The following is a 7222-nucleotide window of genomic DNA, read 5'->3' on the forward strand; positions in this document are numbered from 1 at the left end:
CATTTTTCTCCTTCCCAGCAAAAGAATTTTTACCTACAGTTTTCTTTTCTTTTTATTACTTGCCTTAAATGTCATTTTATTTTGGCCATACAGTTATTTGATATTCTACTGAGTCCCAAGGGGTGTGCTGTTTGTTGATTTGTTTGTTTCATGCTAGAAGGACTGGGCATTAAACTTAAGGCCTCATGCATTACAAGCAAGTACTCTAGTACCAAGCTGTATCCTTGGCACTTAAAAAGAAAACATTTTTTAAATTCTGAGACTGGTCTTAGAGAGTTGCTCTGGCTGCCATTCAGCTAGATCTGTAGCCTAGACAGACTTTGAACTTGACATCCTTCCTCCCATCTCTACCCTCTTGTGGTGCTGGAGAATTTATCCAGGCCTCATTCATTCTAGGCAACTCTAACTCCACTAAGGTACATCTCTAGACCTCCATTCTACATCTCTATTACGTTTTCTGTTAGAAATCACAACAAACAATTGGGTCAGGTAATACAGCCCTATTATCTCAGCTTCTCAGGAAGCTGAGGTGAGAGGAAGGCATTCTCATAATTTTCTAAGTGCCTAAGACATTTCATTTGCATTTGGCCCTTTGGCTTAACAACATTTGGCTTACAATGTAGCTATAGGGTCAGGCTAATTCACCATCCTACATAAATTTTTGTTTGGGAACCTCTAACCTGTTTGATATTCACAGCACTCAAATGAAAGGTAAGAATATACCACTGTCTTCTCTGCTTTGGACTCTCTTCGAATACTTTGTACTTTGTAAACTTTGTAAACCCTCGAGGCAGGAAAGCGGCCTCGTCCCTCTATGAAGGAGCTCCAGCAGCCAGGCCCTTCCCCCAGACCTCCCTGTCATAACTATAACAAAGGTCATCTGCAACTCCTCAGAAGTACCCTCGCCAGATTATGTTAATTTTAGGTGAAAAGTCTGAAGAAAGGCTACCCATCCCTGAATAGGAAAACCTACCAATCCCTGACCTTCCTCCCAAACACACTAATCCCTGAGCACAAAACCCCACCAGTCCCCGAAAAGGAAAATTTATGAATCTCTGAATTCTCCCATGTCAGGATTTGAAATCCCACCAATCCTCAACCTGGAAATCTCCACTCTAGAAAGTTCTACCCACCAAGTACCCCTATATAAGCCCTCTGTCTAACTGTCCACTGTCTGCTCATGCCTGGGAGCTTAGGTAACCACTCCTGGATTTATCCCTCCATACCCTGGACCCTGCAACAAATCTGTTTTATGAGATTTGCTGCTGTGTGTGACTCTCATTGGAAAAAGAAAAGAAGTACTGAAGAGAAGGCAAGAAGCAAAGAGAAGGAGCAGAGCTGAGGCTCCTGAGCTCCAGCTGGTGATATCCTCCCCTAGGAGCTGCAAAAGGCTTCTTCTCAGAGCTGTGTAATTCCTGAGTTTTTGTGCCTCAGGGTGCCCTTCCATTGTGCTAACTCTTCCCCCTCAGAGCTGTATGGTTTCTGGGCTTCCAAGTCACAGGACATCTTCCCATCTGAGCAGGAAGACCAACTTAACCACTAAAGAATTATGAATACAGCAGAAGTAATAGTTGTCCATTTCTATGTTATTTTTTTTTCATAAGAGAATTCTGAGTCGGCTAACATTAGAAGTTCTAGACACTCCATTGGTGGGGGGGAACCACTTCTCTACAATCTACCAGCTAACTAGCATTTCAAAAAGCACAGATCCTTGATCTTAATCACTGTTTTATTGAGACCTAGCTGAGCTTCTAGAAATGACAGGACACCCTAAAGTACTTTGGGATACTTGCTGCAGTGAGAGAACATTTTTCCTTGGAGGTTAGGAGTATATGAGAAATATATCAATAATAAATGATAGTCAGAATTGTAATCCCTATTTACTTGCCTCTCTGATATCACACTTGTGAGTGTATTGCATTATGTGGTAAAGGGAGCTCTACAAGTGTTGCTACCCTAAGTTACTTGGGTAGAGACAACATAATTGTGTGAAAAGTACAAAGCAGAAGAGGAAACAGGAGTCAGATTGAGAAAACTTGAGATGTTATGTGGAATGCTGAATGAAGGAAAGGATTCCTGCTGCCAACCAGTGGCGACCACCACCTCATCTAGTATTGTGCTTTTAGCCTGGTGAAACTATAGACATAAAATCAGCTGTGAGGTGCCATGTTTCTAACCTACAGAAACCTTTTAACTCACTGTTTATGATAATCTTTTATAGAACCAATAGAAAAAAGGTGGAAGAAAACCTTTAGGGTTTCATGGCTTCAGATCAATGAGGATTAGAAATATGATTCCCTACAAGTAGGGAGAAGGTGCCAGATACCAGAGCCATCCACCATCTGACAAGGAAAGGTGCATATAAAGAGTGGAACCAGAGGAAACAAGAGATGTATGTTGTAAGCAACAAGTTAGAGGAACAGAGTCATCTAAGACCTTTGAAATTAAAGTCCCAGACATTGAATGTGGGGTTATAGGATTTGGTGCTTGCCTTGCTGGTTGCCTTGATTTGGTCCAATATATTTCCTCCCATTTGAAATGGGAATGTATATTCTGCACTAATATATATTCAAAATATGTAATTTTCTATTTGCTTTAACAGGTTAAGGAATCAGCTTGAATCTCAAAGACTTTTGGGATATTTGAAGTTAAACTAAATCCATCTTATATTGTGATAGAGCCATGAGCCTATGGGAGTTCGGGAGTAGAATGTAGTGGTTTGAATGAGAAATGCCCTCTGTATTCTCATGTATTTGAACACTTGGTCCCCAACTGATGATGTTGTTTGGGGGAAGTTGTGGAACCAGAAGGATTGTGTTTATAGTGAGGATGTAGACAGTGATGAATACTGATGCTCAGTTCCTTTCTCCCTTTTGTTCAGTCAAGGAACCCCAACCCTTAGGATGATGTACCTACATTTAGAGTATCTTCACACCTCAAGTAAGCTAACATAGAAACCCCCTCAAAGACATGCCCCAAAGCTCATTTTCATGGTGTTTCTCTACCCCATCAAATTGACAAATTTAAGCACCCCAATCAGCCTATGGTCTCTGAGGGAGAGAGTACTACATGATACTTACAAGTTTCTCAGTGCTCAGAGAGCTCCAAGAATGGCTGAAGTGTCATTCTCTTTTTGGTTGTCTCAGTCAGCTTTTCTAAGTAGAGCCTATATTAGTAGATCCACAATAAGGACTGAAAATGAAGAACACCAAAACTATCTTTGATGCCAGTAATGTATAACGCTACTGTAGGAAGCAACAAAGTCAAAACCAAAAGCCAATTCTGATAAAACAAAACAACAAAAAAAGTCAGTATGGGAGTATGTTAGAAAGAAATAGAGATTATCTTCTCTTCTGAATTCCCAAACTGGAAATGGGTGATGGTGCATAATCTCATGAAACCTTCAAAACATGTAACGGGTTATTGGTAATGTATTAACTAATGGAAAAACGGCTCTGTTAAAACAGAACAATTACTATTGTCTTGTTCCCCAGCCACAAGCACCCAGGATTTAAGTGATATACCTAGAAAACTGTAAAGTGTTATATATGCCATGGAAGTATGAACCAAGAACTACAATACTGCCCTCCACAAGCATGCTGTATTTTGTGACACATATAAAATAAAATATTTTTAAAATATTAAAAGAGCAAAAAAGGATTGAAGACATGATACAGCAGAACAATAGGGTAATGGGATGACTCTTTAAACGTTATACTGAATAACAGAAGCCAGACCAAACAAAATCATTGATGATGCATTATTCCATGTCTATACAATTCTAAAAGATTAAAACTAATCTTTAGTAACAGAAGCCAAAACAGCATTTTCCTGAGAGAGATACCTAGTGGGAAATCAAAGAGAGTTATTGCAAAAATTTATAAGGAGCATTTTTCAGGAGGCTGGATGTCAATAATCGAGTGTGGTAATTATTTCAGCATGCAAACATATGCTATATGTTTTGACTAAATGAATATTACTTAGCAATATATATTGACAGTCATACTATAAAGATAAGCAATGAAATTAACTCTGCAAAAACTGTAAAAAAGGATGGTGAGATGGCTCAGTGAGTAAAAAGCAACTATTGGCAAAGCAAAGTAAACCAAGTTCAATCTATTGGATCCAAATGGTGGACACAGAGAGATAATTACCATGTATTTCCACACCAATTTCCATACCATGGAGCACAAACATAAATACATTCTCTGTCTCTGTCTCTGTCTCTTTCTCTGTCTCTGTCTCTGTCTCTGTCTCTGTCTCTCTGTCTGTCTGTCTGTCTGTCTGTCTGTCTCTCTCTCTCTCTCTCTCTCTCTCTCACTCTCTCTCTCTCTCTCACACACACACACAAATGTATAAATCAGAAGAGTTTCTCTGTAATGTGAGAAAGGTGGTACAGTGATCAGGGCAAGCAGAGAGCTTGTAGGTGCTAAAAGTATTTCATTTATTTTGTGAGGATTTTACTAGTATCAACTCTGAAGTTATTCATTAAAGTATTTCCTGAATTTTATTTTACAATAAAGAAAGATAATAATAAACACTAACAAATAAAAAAAATTGGTCTAATAATCCAAATAAATATCAAGAGTATCAAATTAGTCTATGTAGGTTTAAGAACAAAGTAAGACAAGCATATCAGGGTGAAATGTTGTGACCTTTAATCCTACCACTCAATAGAGACAGAGACAGGCAGATTTCATTGAGTTCAAGGTGAACCAGGGCTACAAGTAAGGCCTTATCTGAAAAAAAGAAAGTAAAGCTCGAAGATTTTTTCTGTTTATAGTACATTTATATACTTATACCTCATGTATCAAAGTGTTCATTCACATTTTTATATGAAAAACACAGAAATCTAAAAATAATGTCCCAACATCCCATATGCAGAATTTTATAAGCATTCCTATTAAGCCACACAGTGGGTTGAATATGCTTGGCCCATGAGAAGTGGCACTGTTATGTGTGTCCTTGTTGAAGGATGTGCACCACTATGGGGCTGGGCTTGAGACCCCCTTCCTGGCTGCCTGGAAGACAGTTTTCTCCTGGTGGCCTTCAGAACAAAATATAGAACTCTCAGCTTCTTCTCCAGCACCATGCCTGTCTGGGTGCTGCCATGCTCCTGCCTTGATGATAATGGACTCAACCTCTGAACCTGTAAGCCAGCCCTAATTTTTTTCACACTAACTCAAACTCTATTTTCCTTAAAACTTTAACATTGTCAGTCAGTGAAGAAATGCACTGTGAGGGGTAGACTTGTCATCAAAATTCAAAGAAATCTCTCTTTAATTTTGGATCATTGGTAAAACTTTACCCCAAAACAGGATGTATTTTAAAAACTTGAATCAATGAAAACATGAATTAAATATGAAATTAATACTGATTCTGGTGGCCCACTTTAAAAAAAAAAAAGGCTGTTATCAAGACAAAAGAACTATTGGCTCTGAATCTCTTTGAGAAGGACAAATATAATAAGTTCCAGGAACACCATTCCCTCCACACCCAAGGAAATAATGTGAGTACTGAGTTAACAATCCAGAATTCATGTTCATCTCCCAACTGCCTCACTAGTACAAATTTAGAGTCATGATTGTTTTTGACATTTACAGGTTAGACATATAAGCTCATACTAAGTGACAACTGGTCGGTCAAAAGTACAGGAAAAAAAAGAACATTTAACTAAAACCTTTCTTGTTTTTTGTTTTTGGTTATTGTCCAAGTTGCTGTTCTCTAGCAAGAAGCAGTTTCCATAGCATCCACCTCAAATCATATTGCTTTGGAGCCACTGCATTCCTTCCCTCCATTAAAAACACAAAGATGGCTGGGCAGTAGTGACACACACCTTTAATCCCAGCACTTGGGAGGCAGAGGCAGGCAGATTTCTGAGTTCTAGGCCAGCCTTGTCTAAAGAGTGAATTCTAGGACGGCCAGGGATATACAGAGAAACCCTGTCTCGAAAAACAAAAAACAAACAAACAAAAAAAAACCAAAAAAACATAAGACAAAAACAAAAACAAACAAAACAAAACAAAACTCCCCACAAAGATGAAACTGTCAATCCAGTGATTAATTGGCATGGCTTCTGTGGAAGGGGATTGGCAAAGAAAAGACTCAGATAAGATGCCAGCTTAAACATGTCAGCGTACAATTTTTTTTTTGAGAGAGAGAGAGTGATTAAAAGAAGAAAATCATTCTAGACAAATGAAATAGCACCAAAAGCCCATGAATCAAGCCACAGCTCAAACCATGTCCTATGGAGGTTTCCTTTATTGTTTTTAATAAAACCTCTCCCTAAATATCACTTTTAATCTTTCCCAGATACAGCTTCATCTTCAGACCCTTCATCTCCAGACTTTTTGAGTGGGGGGCTTGCAGATGTCTTCTTTTCTGGAGGGCTTTCTGCTTCCTCGCCCTCTTCTTTGGGAGAAGGAGTTTTTGCCTTTGATGTCATTGAAGCTGTGGGGAGACCCACTTTCCCTTTGCCTTTCACTGGACTTGGCGTCACTCTCGCCTTTAGTCTGGGTTTGGGCACTTTCTTTTCTTTTCTCTCAGATTTGGACTTCTTAACCATCTTTTTGTTTTCCTTTTCTGAACTGCCATAATCACTATCATCGTTGTCTTCCAATCTTTCTCCTGGAATGGCGCCTCATCATCTTCTTCCGGCTCTTCCTCACTGCCAACATCTTCCAAGAGCAACTCTCTCTGCGAAGAAGCTGCTTTTAAATGCTGCCTGTCCTTGCTGGTGTACATTTTTTTATGATCACATTTTTCATCTCCACTGTCTTCTGCTGAGTGAGAATCATCCTTCTTGGTCTTCACATCTTTTTCTTCCGAGTCTTCACTATCTTATTGAGAATTTTTTTTTTTAGATCGCCTCTTATTTTTAGCCTCTTAGGGAGATGAATGAATCTTCTTAGCAGGAGAGCCTGAATCTCTTCCATCATCATCATCTGCATCATCTGAATCCTGAAACTGTGAGTAATCAACAACCTTCCTATTTCTGACAGGTCAAGACGTGTTCCTTGTCAAAGTGCGACCAAGTCGAATAGCCTGAGGACCAGGACCCCCCTCCCGGCACACTCGGTGCCCCCCCGCCCCCACCTGCTCTGGTTGGCCTGGAGCCGCTGCTGCCAAGCCCCTAGCTGGTCTGCGGCTCCTTGTTTCAGGTCCCTGGATCTGACTACCCTCCCTACCTCCACCCTCGCTCCTCTGTATCTTCAAAATGGAT

At 39.7% G+C, this 7222-nt stretch overlaps 1 pseudogene; it reads right to left on the bottom strand.

Annotated features, from left to right (window-relative positions):
* Positions 1 to 6298: 6298 nt before the first annotated feature.
* Positions 6299 to 6996, bottom strand: LOC116091956 (annotated as a pseudogene).
* Positions 6997 to 7222: the final 226 nt, after the last annotated feature.

Source organism: Mastomys coucha, chromosome X, assembly GCF_008632895.1.
Source record: "Mastomys coucha isolate ucsf_1 chromosome X, UCSF_Mcou_1, whole genome shotgun sequence".
Classification (NCBI taxonomy): Eukaryota; Metazoa; Chordata; class Mammalia; order Rodentia; family Muridae; genus Mastomys; species Mastomys coucha.